Source organism: Xylocopa sonorina, chromosome 17, assembly GCF_050948175.1.
Source record: "Xylocopa sonorina isolate GNS202 chromosome 17, iyXylSono1_principal, whole genome shotgun sequence".
Lineage (NCBI taxonomy): Eukaryota > Metazoa > Arthropoda > Insecta > Hymenoptera > Apidae > Xylocopa > Xylocopa sonorina.
The window spans coordinates 3169156-3182010 of record NC_135209.1 but is presented as its reverse complement, the minus strand read 5'-3'; the positions used below and the strand labels follow the sequence as shown (position 1 = coordinate 3182010).

General features: G+C 38.3%; 2 protein-coding genes across 2 annotated transcripts in view; one reads left to right on the top strand and one right to left on the bottom strand.

The window, feature by feature from the left end:
- Positions 1 to 12855, bottom strand: part of LOC143431339 (uncharacterized) — a 44400-nt gene that overhangs the window by 28370 nt on the left and 3175 nt on the right. The window lies entirely within an intron of this gene.
- LOC143431343 (uncharacterized) overlaps positions 1063 to 12855 on the top strand; it is a 36504-nt gene continuing 24711 nt past the window's right edge. Inside the window, exon 1 of the mRNA XM_076908009.1 lies at positions 1063 to 1109. The gene's annotated coding sequence lies outside the window, so the exon portion shown is untranslated. The remainder of the gene's footprint in view (positions 1110 to 12855) is intronic.

Genomic DNA, 12855 nt, shown 5'->3' with positions numbered 1-12855 from the left:
TCGCAGCTCGTACAAATAAACTTTGCAAGCGAGGACTTCAAGTCTTCCATTCTCTCTTTCGATACGAAATAAGCGATAGTCGTGTCTAATTAATATAATTATTTTATATATAATTTTTTAATATAAAAAGTAATAGTTAAAGTAAAGATCGAGGCTATTAGCACACGCTACCAAGGATTCTGCTCGTCAAAACTACCCTCTATCGTCGATCAGACAAATAAACTTTGCAAACGAGGACTCCAAGTCTTCTATTCTCTCTTTTGATACGAAATAAGCGATGGTCTCGTCTCTAATGGGTAAAACAGTTCAAGTTACAGTAATTCTAATTAAAACAGAAGCAAATTTAATTGGTTTCTTTGAAATCAATTCTTTAATATCAAAATTAATATCATTATTTTTATATATTAATTCTTCAATATAAAAAATAATAATTCAAACGAAGATTGAAGCTATTAACACATGGTATCAAGAACTCTGCTCCTCAAAACTACCTTCTATCGTCGATCTTGCCAACGACCCCAAATTTTCTGCTATTCTGTCTTTCGATACAAAATAAGGGATGATCGCGTCTAATTAATATATTGCAATCTTCAATATAAAAAATAATAACTAAAGTGAAAATTGAAGCTATTGACACATTTTACCAACGACTCTGCTCCTCAAAACTACCCTCTATCGTCGATCTTACAAATAAACGTTGCCAACGACCCCAAATTTTCTGCTATTCTGTCTTTCGATACCAAATAAGGGATGATCGCGTCTAATTAATATATCGCAATCTTCAATATAAAAAATAATAATTCAAACGAAGATTGAAGCTATTGCCACATACTACCAAGGACTCTGCTCCTGAAAACTACCCTTCATCGTCGATTCCACCATAAACCTTACCAACGAACACCCCAAATCTTCTTTTATTCTCTCTTTCGATGCAAAACGAACGATGGTCTCCTCAGTAAGGGTTGCAAAGAGTCCAAACCAGCTTCGTGGCGATGCTTCAGGCGTAGGAAACGACTACAGCAGAACGGAAACCAGGAATTCGGTGCACTGCCAGCGAAATGGGCGCCAGGTGGGTGGCAGGAAGGTCGATCCGGGTGTACGTAAATCAGGTCAGAGCCAGGTCACTGAGCCAGCCTTCCATCGTGCCACCCCAACGACAAATAAACCGAGCCAGCCCCTGTGATCGTTTTCGTGCTAATTAAAAATGTCGACGATCCTACGAAAAAATCGCTTGCCTCGAAATCTTCTTCTATCCTCTCTTTCGATACCAAATAAACGATTGTCGCGTCTGTGAGGGGTGAAACAGCTCGAGTTATAGTAATTCTAATCAAAACAGAAGCAAATTTAGTTGACTCCTTTGAAATCGATTCTTTAATATGAAAAATAATAATTAAAATGATGATCGAGGCTATTGGCACATGGTATCGAAAACTTTGCTCGTCAAAACTACCCTCTGTCGTCAATCCTGCCATAAATCTTGCCAACGAGAACCCCAAGTCTTCTATTCTCTCTTCTAATACCAAATAAGCGATGGTCACGTCTATAAGGGGTGAAACAGTTCCAGTTACAGTAATTATTCGAATCTTATTCGAGATCTATTCAGAGATTTCGTTGTCGTTTGTGTAGTTTTTATCGTAGATGAGGGTGCAGCGTTGTTTACAGTTGAAACTGAAGCGAAAATGGCGGAGATTTTCGCTTATACTACTCTCGACGCGCCAGGATGATCGAATTAAATAGTTGAATGGGGATTTTGGAAAAACCATTACGCGTACGGACGCGCGTGTTCCCTGTAAATTGATTTCTCTGATTGGCAGTCGCGCGATGCCCCACGGTTTTCGTTTGCGTTCAGCTTTTCGGTTTGTTTGCGATTTTTTTAGAGAGGAATCTGGTCGAGCACTTCGTTCTCACGCTCGATTATCCTTTATTCGCGTCACGTGTTTCTTTGAATCGTTCCAATAAAAAGATTGGCTTCAGATCTGAAAAGAATTATTAACTTCTAACGAGAGAGATTAAAATTATTTTTAAAGTTACCATTTTAATTATAAAAATTAATATTGTTCATTTTTGTTACAGTATTATGTTATGATTGAAACTGACTTCAATTTCCGTTTGTCTGGAGGTTAATTAATTTTGTTGCGATTTAATTAACAATTGCTGAAACGACTATTAGCTTCTATAATGGCGTTGGCGATTAAAGACAAACGACGGACGTTTCACGCAGGCCTTCGTTTGCGTAACGAGACTCTCGCTGCGAAAGGAGACACTGTTTCCACAGTCGACTGAGCGACGTTCAACGACAGACAGTCGGGCCATTTGGATATAACAAACTGGACGAAATTTCCCGGCGATATTAATTATGCAAATCAACGCCTGCGCTGGGATACTCTGTGCTCCGATTATCGCGTGTCACCAGATCCGATGACATATTTAAAAAAAAAGTACCTTCTCTTGCAGTTGGATCAAAAATCTTTTAGCATAGAAGTTAGACCAAAAAAAATTCCACAATTTTTCCAAAAATCACCAAATACCCCCCGTTTGGGTGTTTTCGAAATTTCAAACTAAAAAAAAAGTACCTTCCCGTGCAGCTGGATTAAAAATTCCATATTTTAAAGAGCGTTCCCTGGCGCATCTTTTAGTATAGAAATTAGCCCAAAAAAAATTCCACAATTTTTCCAAAAATCACCAAATACCCCCCGTTTGGGTGTTTTCGAAATTTCAAACTAAAAAAAAAGTACCTTCCCGTGCAGCTGGATTAAAAATTCCATATTTTAAAGAGCGTTCCCTGGCGCATCTTTTAGCATAGAAATTAGTCCAAAAGATCCAATTAGACCAAGATCTAGCTGCAATATCTATTTTTCTTTTTTTTCAGTTGTATCAGTTCTCTAGATGTGACCATTAAGTTGCTAGTTTATTAGTAGATTATTGCGTTTCTAATTTACAATCATTTTTCTAACCTTAGAATCATTTTTAAAAAATTGTCTTCGAAGCAAATCTCGTCAGATAGTGATTTCTAAATTTGTCACAATTTCGCGCTATTTATTTCACGTTAAAGAAATTCTCTTCGAAACAAACCTCGTCAGATATTAATTTCGATAATTTTCACAAATTCACGCTATTTCGTATTAAAAAAATTCTCATGAATACAAACCTCAGACATTAGTTTCGTCGATTTTCACAACTTCTGGCCACACCACAGTACTTCCATTTCATTCTCCTTTCAATAACCAAAAAGTGCCCTCAATGGAAGAGTTCGAACGCAATGAAATCTTGACAGAGATCGAGAACAGTATTTCATTTGGTGGACCAGCCATAGGGTGCTCTCATCGCGGTGACCTTGTTAAAACGATTCCACCGCAAGTTCGCCGGACGCAGGCTCGCGAATTAGGGGTGCGCGAGCTGGCCGCTGACCTAGCTTCCCGCTCGTCCGTTTTTGAATAATTCGCGTGACCTGGCCAGGCGTGGGTGCGATTGCACCCAACGCAGCGCCCGTCGTCCGTCGCCCTCGAGTCTGTGGCGACCATCGCAGTCGCCTTTGCACCCTTTCGCGCAGGGTGGAAAAAAATACTTAACCCTCGAAGCGAAGTGACTGGAGACATTAAACATACGCTTGACTCGAAACTTTCTCTTCGTCTTCGAGGGTTAAGGATGCTTTCTGCGAACGTGCAATCCTCCTCTTCGACACTGAAATGAGGGGGTGAAAAACAGATATAATGGAGGGAAAGGAGCCCTCAGGGGTTAGTTAGTTAGTAGTAACTAACGAACCTTGTCTAACAATTTCGATAATTTTTAGAATTTCGCGATATTCCACGTGAAAAAAATTCCCTTCAAAACAACCCTCGTCAAATATTAATTTCAATAATTTTCACAATTTCGCGCTATTCCATGTTAGAAAAATTGTCTTCGAAACAACCCTCGTCAAATATTAATTTCAATAATTTTCACAATTTCGCGCTATTCCATGTTAGAAAAATTGTCTTCGAAACAACTCTCGTCAAATATTAGTTTCGATAATTTTCATAATTTCACGCTATTCCACGTTAAAAAAAGTTTCTTGAAAACAAACCTTCTCAAATATTAATTTGGATAACTTTCACAATTTCGCTATATTCCACATTAAAAAAATTGTCTTCGAAACAATCCTCGTCAAATATTAATTTCGATCACCCACGTAAGTTCCCCAAAAGTCCTCCTTTTTTTATACAAATCGAGACATTTTAGGGATCTATAAAGATATTTTAATTGTACGAATATTAAGATAATGTAGCACCAAATTTTAACCCTGAACAAGGTTTTAAAATTGCTGAGGATCTCAATCAGTAGAGTATTTGCACGCGAACAGTAAAAGTGTAGAAATTGACAGTGATTTGATTTTTAAATTGGTTGTGATATCCTAACTTTTGTAAGACTAGTCAGATTATTATATTTTAATCGTTATATGCAACGAATATCCTCCATGACAATGCAAAAACTTAAGTTTATACAAAATTTAATTCGCTTAAGATTTGAATGCTTTAAAAAACTAAATAATGCTAAATAATTCACTTTAAGATTTCAATGCTATAGCATACATATCATTCTACATCAAATCACAAAAATGGACGCTATAGTGTGTGAAGAAAATTACAGAAATGGTCCTCTTCGATCTACTCGCGAGAGGGACACGAAATACCTGTTCAAACTGCACCAGAAAACGAAAACTCGCAGACGTTCTATTCCCAAGATCAATTACTCGTCCAACTTTGAAACCACAGCGGAATTTCCGGTCTGACCGTGTACTTGGGTGACTCGAGCCACCCTCGAGATCGAAACTTTGGAGCTGACTAAACCGTGAACATCGTGGATCAATCATTTATTTAAACTGCTCGCGGTCGGCTGTCGATTTAAACCGTTCGAAAAATAAAGCCTTCGAATGTTTATCCAACGCTGGAACGACAAACTCGCGTGAAAATCGAGCTTCTTGTTTTATCAGCGCGCGTACTTCTTTTCTCTGTCTCGAATGAAATTTCTATTTCGACGATTTGGCATAAAATGGTGGCTTTAAAAAATTCCTGGATCACGCTGGAATCTCGAGTTTTGAGCGTCTGTTTTCCTATTTGGAGTAACTCGAGAAGAAACAGTCGCGTCTTGAGCAAACGAGAGCAAAAAAAGCGACGAGGACTCTTCGAAAATCGTAGAAAGTTTTACGCTTTGCGACGCCCTTTTTGTTGCGCGAATTTATCGAATTCCATGCAAGCTCTTTCGAGATTACGCTGAAATCTCGAATTTTGAGCGTCTGTTTTCCTATTTGGAGTAATTCGAGAAGAAATAGTCGCGTCTTGAGCAAACGAGAGCAAAAAAAGCGACGAGGACTCTTCGAAAATCGTAGAAAGTTTTGCGCTTTGCGACGCCTTTTTTATGCTCGCAAGATTTTAATTAAAGGATAGTTGCGCGAATTTATCGAAGTTGTTTGCGCGAGAGAGCTGCCATTAAAAAGTTGATGGACGCATTGTTGCGTTTTATTAATCGCTCTTTTACGCTCAGTAGCTCTTCGTTTAAGTTTCTATCGGCCATTTTCTTGCTTCAAAGAAGTAAACGCGAACGTAGCCCTAAACAGATATCGATATAAAACATTTTTATCAACACAGAAATTTTTAATTTGCTACTCTTCGTACTTTAACGTTTTTAAGAAGATTTTAAGAAATTTCTATCGTCCATTTTCCTGCTTGAAGAAGGTAAACATAAGAATGGTCCACGATGAACGTCGATGTAAATCTTAAGCAAAACTCTTGAGAAACAAGAACCAAAAAATTGCCAAGTCTCAAAACAGAAGCATTAGCAGAACATAAAATACAATTTTCAACCAGAAACATTTAAGAAACAAAAACGAAAATATTGCCAAATCTCAGAGCAAAAGCATTAAACATAGAATACAATTTCCAAATAGATCTTCCATCCTCACGAATCTCCAAATCTTAATGAAAACATTTAAGAAACAAACACCAAAAAATTGCCAAATCTCAAAACAAAAGCATTAGCAGAACATAAAATACAATTTTGAACCAGAAACATTTAAGAAACAAAAACGAAAATATTGCCAAATCTCAAAACAAAAGTATTTAACATAAAATACAATTTCCAAAGAGATCTTCCATCCTCGCGAATCTCCAAATCTTAATGAAAACATTTAAGAAACAAACACCAAAAAATTGCCAAATCTCAAAACAGAGGCATTAGACGTAAAATACAATTTCCAGCCAGATCTTCCACTCCCAGGAAGCTGCAATCTGAAAGCAAAATCCAGAGCTCAAAGCATACGATTCGCATTACTTCCTCCGCGTGGTTTCCTCGCGACATTGTTCATCGCAGTTTGCGTGCAGAAGGTTCCGTTTCGCGAGTAAGACAACAGCGAACGGCACGTGGGAAATCAGTACGATTGTCTGGTCGCAATAAAGACGAGGAACGCGTCGTCTGGGGGATGGCGCGGGTCCAAGGGGTGGCGAACTGTGTCAGACACCGAGGGAGGCTGCCGTTCACGGCAAATGGACAGCCGTTGCTCGTGGTTAGCGTCGCAAAACGCCGCGATTTCGCGCGCCATTAAACGCAGACGCAACACGAAGAAAATTCACCTCGTACGAGGATTCTTTTGTAGCGAGTTTTCGCGATGGTCCTCTGCGTCGTTGTCTTCCTACGGGGTTTTATTGAGTGGAAGTTTGTTCGTCGACAGACTCTATCGCTCGTTCAATGCTTCCATCTTGCATTTTTTAGCGATTTTTAACGATTAGTCGCATTCGATCGTCGATAAGAAATATTTCACTGCTTTGAATAATTGTATTCTTCAGTAATCTCGATTTTTAACAGTTGATCTCACGTGATCATTGCTTTGGATGATTGTTTACAGACACGCGTCGTCTTCTTCCTATGGCGCTTCATCGAGCGGAAGTTCGTTTATAGAAAGACTCTATTGCTCTTTCGATGCTTCCATCTTGTATTTTCCTGCGATTTTTAATGGTTAATTTTATTTGATTCTTGATGAGAAGTGTTTCGTTGCTTTGAATCATTTTTTACGGGCACACGTCGTCGTCTTTCGTCGAAAGACTCTATCGCTTCTGTCTTGAATTTTTCACTGATTTCGATTTTTAATAGTTGATTTCACGTGATCCTTGATGAGAAATGTTTCATTGCTTTGAATGATCGTTTATAAAAACACATAACATCTACAAATTGTGTAGAATTTTATATACATATACATATTCTTACATATCAGGAAGTTTCTTTAAGTGGTTCAGTTTCCTAGCCTCATCTCCAGTTCCTTAAATGGCATCGTGCACTCTCCTTGCTGGTCTGATAGTTCCAACCACTAAAAACTTGTGCCCAACGAGACGTGCACTGAGTCTTGCGGAGCTCGATGGTCAACTTCAGGAACTAAACCTCAGCAACGTTCTCTGCAGCCACAAAGTAGAGCCATATCTCTAAACTTCTTCCACGTTCGTCGTATATTTTAAGCTGTCTGTGTTGCATTTACGAATTCAGAATTGCTGATCACAAAATCGCATGCAATTCGAGAATTCTTACACTCCCTTTCACGCAATCGATTCTCGTCGATACTCGAACTCAGTGATGTTCCCTCGACGAAATATTATGCCACATTCACACGCGTGTAATGCAACACCAAACGCATGCAACGCGACACTATGACGAGTAGACACGGAAAAACAAGCCACAGATCGCGTGGCTACGCTGCTCTGCTGGCTCGCGTTGCTTTAGCCGCCATTTTGGAGAACAAGTTTCACGCAATCTGTGAAACGAAGTCCAGTCAACTGATGCACGAATTTCAGCAAAATAATGAACAAAAAAGAGAAGAAAGGATACTAAAATAAATAATTAAATCGTTCACTGTCTATTTAACACTTCAAAAATAAATAATTAAATCGCTCACTGTTTATTTAACGCTTAAAAAATAGAATAATGGCGAGTAAGAAGGGAGGAGGCTCTAAGACAGTGTCCATGTCGATGGATTAATCAAAATTCCATCCCAAGAGACACCAAATGCGTCGATGAAACGACGCGAGCTCGAACCAGCGGGGGATCGAGACCAATTCTTTTAAAAGGACCACCAGCTGTTTTACGAGCCATCGTTCCTCCTTTTTTATCCCATTGTCCTTGTCCCTTCGTCTCCGCTCGCCTTGAACACGCGTGTTATTTATTCGCAGTGTGTGTTTGGCTGCTCCACTTTCACGTCTCGTTTGGTACGGATTTTTCGGGGATTTATGCGACCCTCTGCGTCATTCTTGTTATTGCAGAGCGGCATTCGAAACTGTGGCCCTCGAACTCTGCAGCTTTTGCTTCGCTTCGATCACACATTTTTGTTTCTATCGCGAGTTAATTAAACTTTCGAAAATTTAACCGTTTCTTTACTCAAATTTTTTCTGAACGTTGATACAATAATATGTGAACAAAAAGTATGGAGAAATTGCATAGTTGAGGGTTTATAGAAGATCAAAGTTTCGATCGCGTCAGACTTTCGTCGCTGACATTGATAATAAATTATTAAAATATTTTTTCGAGAAAGAGGATCGCAAGGAAATTTTATTTCGCGCGACACGAAGTGCATTAAACATCAGAAGATTTAAAAAACCCACCCCAGTGGCACAGAATTGAATAATAAATTATTAAAATATCTTTTCGAGAAATTGGATCCTTTTTATAGAAAGAGGATCGCAAAGAAATTTTATTTCGCACGACACGAATGTATTATTATCCTGAACACAAAAATTGGCTCGATGGAAGTGCATTAAACATTAGAATATAAAAAAAAAGTCACCCTGGTGGCACAGAATTTGATAATACATTATTAAAATATCTTTTCGAGAAATTGGATCCTTTTCATGGGAAGAGGATCGCAAAGAAATTTTATTTCGCACGACACGAATGTTCAATTGTCCAGAATGGAAAAATTGGTTCGATGGAAGTGCATTAAATACGAGAAAATAAAAAAAAAGTCACTCTGGTGGCACAGAAGGGTTGGAAAATTCGTTCAAAAACGTTTCTTTTTTAAAGTAGCCCACAAGCACCAGCAATTTTTTTTATCCAATTCACACGACACCCCCTTTGCACCCTCTTAATTTCCTTTCGCTCGCGAGCCCAGCCAATTTGCTACTTAATCAAACGCCGGCTAAAAAGGCCGCCTAATTAGACAAGCAGTCGAAAGGGTTGCGTTTACTTTGACACGTGTATCGAACTAGGCCAGCGCGGTCTAACTTTCTGTGCCGTAACTTCCGGCGAATCTGATAATTAAATTCCAGGCCGTCTCGTGCGGCTGTCGAGTCGCGGTGAAATCGTCAAGAATCGAGAGGGGCGGCTCGATAGAGATCGGGAGCCACCAGCGATTCTCATCCCCTCGATAGGAGGGGTTGCTTCCACGTGTTACACGTTTTTGTGGTCCTCGTTTCATCATCGAAATTCTTTACTGCTTTCTTGTCCTCTTTTTCACTTCGTACGTTTCGATTTTGAGTCAATGCGTACCCTTGCAGGTACCTCAATTAGGGTGCAAGGGGTGGTTTTCAGTGTTTGAGTGTTTAGCGCAGAGTGTGATCGTTGGTTGTATTGTTTACACTCTGTATAACACTCTATTTGACTGATACTTAATATTTTTTTTCTAATTTATGACGCATCCTGCTTCTTTTCAACCCTTAATTCCATTCGAATTCCTATTGGTACACGTTCCTCATCGTCGTTGTACTTATTTCCTTTAATTTTAATTCGAGATTCGCCATAGAAATTCTTTACTGAGCTCTTATCCCCTTTTTCACTTCGTACGTTTCAATTTTATCTTATTTATTATGTTTAATTTTTATTTTAATCAATTTGTCCTCTTGCAGGTACCTCAATTAAGGCGCAAGGGGTGGTTTTCAGTGTTTGAGTGTTTAATACCGAATGTGCTCACTGATTGTCTAATTTACACTCTCTGTGACACTCTATTTGGTTGATTCTATATTTTTTGCAATTTACAATACATCTTGCTCCTTTTCAACCCTTAATTCCATTCGAATTCCTATTGTTCGTACTTGTTTCTTTTAATTCTAATCTCTGTATGAAATGTCCCTAGTTATCTTAATTTTCAACCAGCGTATCGTTAGTTTACTCGAAACTGTTGATACTAGCGGTATTTATTTTCCATCAAGCAAAACAATTTTGATTAAATTCTGCCGCGCGAATGGAGGGTGCAGAGGGTGCACCCTCATTTCAGAGGTGAAATTTCGAAGGATCGATCGTAGTGCAAAGGTTCCTTGTAACATATAGCGACGAACACGGAGGCAGGGATGTAACCTGGCTATTAAGCTTCGTTTCCACCGACAGAATGCATTAATTCCCATTTGGTCTTTGTGTAGTCGTCAGTTTTAATTTTCTCGCGTCGTGTCGTCGTCGCCATTACATTTTCGAGTCTCTCGTGTAGCGTCAAGGCGATGGTAAATTAATAACAAGTCAGGATATTGAAAACGCGTGCAGGGACAGTCTTCTAATCGTTTAAATTAATTATAATTGTCACATTGTGAAAAAAGTCACCATTCTAATCTGCAAAACCAATTTTGTGGTATGAAAGTTATAGCTAGCTATTCCTGAGAACTATTGATTATTCTTCACCTTCTTTTTTACTAATTTAATTTTTCTAAGTACAAAAATTAGAGTTTTAAAGCTCGCTTCGAAATTTGGAAAGATTTAACCCTTTGCATTTGCGTTATTTCTCAATTTTCTCTCTAACAACCCCTTGCTATTGAAAATTTCCTTCAAAAGACAGTTTCTTAACTAAAGAATTTTATTTAACACATCTCAGAATATTTTAACTTATATTTAATTATATTTATATTTATCTTATATCTTTAATTAACTTATATTTCTTTTTTTATTTACCAATGTCTTGTCACACTTGACGAAGACCAATCGAAGACTTAAAATCGACTTCTGGTCCACATACGAGGCCCACAACCAAAACGGAAGTCACATACATCACAAGATAACTCTGTCCATCGTCCACGATCAGGTTCTTCGAACAACCACCGCCTAAATCTCGAATTAGACCATCTCAGACGAGAAGAACAGAGTAAATCGCGCGCACAATTGGGAGACGCGATTCTTTTCATTAGCACTGGTAATCGATCGAACGAGGACGAACTTCCGTCGCGGAATAAAACCGAATTCCCAGCGGAGGCGAAATTAAACCGGGAGACAAGCCACGTCGCGGAAATATTCCGTGCATCCCGCGATTCGTGGGGACCTCCGCAAGTTTCCAGGTCGTTGGCCGCGGCGAATCGAATATCTGAAGTCTCGAGGCATTAACTATGCCGCTCGCGAGATTACCTCTTCGAACTTCCGTTTCGTTTTACGAGTTCTTTTCATGAATAGTGGCCGTGCATCGCGAGAATCGCGCCGCAATTGGAGGATCGCGTGCTGAAGTAGCTTGGTCGCTTTAATTTTGTTCTACTTAATCATCTGCGATTTTATCAGCTTATGCTTAATTAACTTCCTTTCAAGTTAATTCAGGCTAAGAGAAAAGTATATTGTTGTAAAAAGTAATTAGATAATTTTTGGAATACTTTTTCTGTATTATTTATTAGAATATATTTTTTTTTAATAGTAGAAGTGAGTTAAAGGGATGTAGAATGGTTCATAGAACGCGCGCCATGTTGGTTTCCGTGGAGAACGGAACTTGAAGTGAACCACAGTCGATTTGAACGCGAGAATCGTGAAACAGAGCGAAAATAGAAAATAATAACCTACGAGAAGGTTTTGTAATCGATGGAGAAGCCTTCGATTGACCGTTTGAAGTCTTCCTCGTCGCGGACTTCCGGTTGAAATTGGTATTTTTCGCGATAAAAACCCGCCACGTCAAAATCGAGAGCCTAACTAACTTGTGCGAGGGACGACGCGTCGATGAAACGAAATGAAACAGCTCGCAGACGAGCGATGATAGAAATTGCTCTCTTTCACCAATCATCGCCAACCCTTTCATCTCTTGGTCGTTCAACCTGCGCTATTCTACGGAAGTCTTGTGATTTTATGGGGATGGTTGAGAATGTCGTGGATAGAAAAGTAACTGAAGACATTATATTATAGAAAATTGATATTTCAGTATTAATATTGGGATAACCTAATCCACAACACTCGTTGAAAGTCTTCGATCGTCTGTATTACCGATTTTACGATGCTAATTGAAAATATTGCAAATAGAAAAATAATTAAAGGTACCATATCAAAGAAAATTGATATTTCAGTATTAATATTGGGCAAACTTAACCCACAACACTCTTTGAAAGTTTTCGATTGTCTGTATTACCGATTTTACGATGCTAATTGAAAATATTGCAAATAGAAAAATAATTAAAGGTACCATATCAAAGAAAATTGATATTTCAGTATTAATATTGGGCAAACTTAACCCAAAACACTCTTCGAAAGTCTTCGATCGTCTTTATTACCGATTTTACGATGGTAATTGAAAATATTGCAGATAGAAAAGTAATTAAAGGTTCCATGTTAGAGAAAATTGATATTTAAGTATTAATATGGTCGTGTTGGCTATTGGTAAGTGTTCAATTGCTTCTCAGAGCTTACTAATAATTCTGAACCGAGCAAATTACTGATTTAAATATTCTGAAATTGACTCTGTTCTCGTTCCATAATTTTCTTCATTTTCAGATTAATAAAGTATCAATTTTTAAATTAGTTTACGTCATTCTAAACAACAATAAATTTTATAGAAGATAGAATACCAACAAATGATCCAAATGAATTTATCAAAGCATTCAATTATTCTCAAACTGTGCTGCAAAAAAAATAATATGATAATCAACGCATCCACAAGAACTTTGTCAACGATTT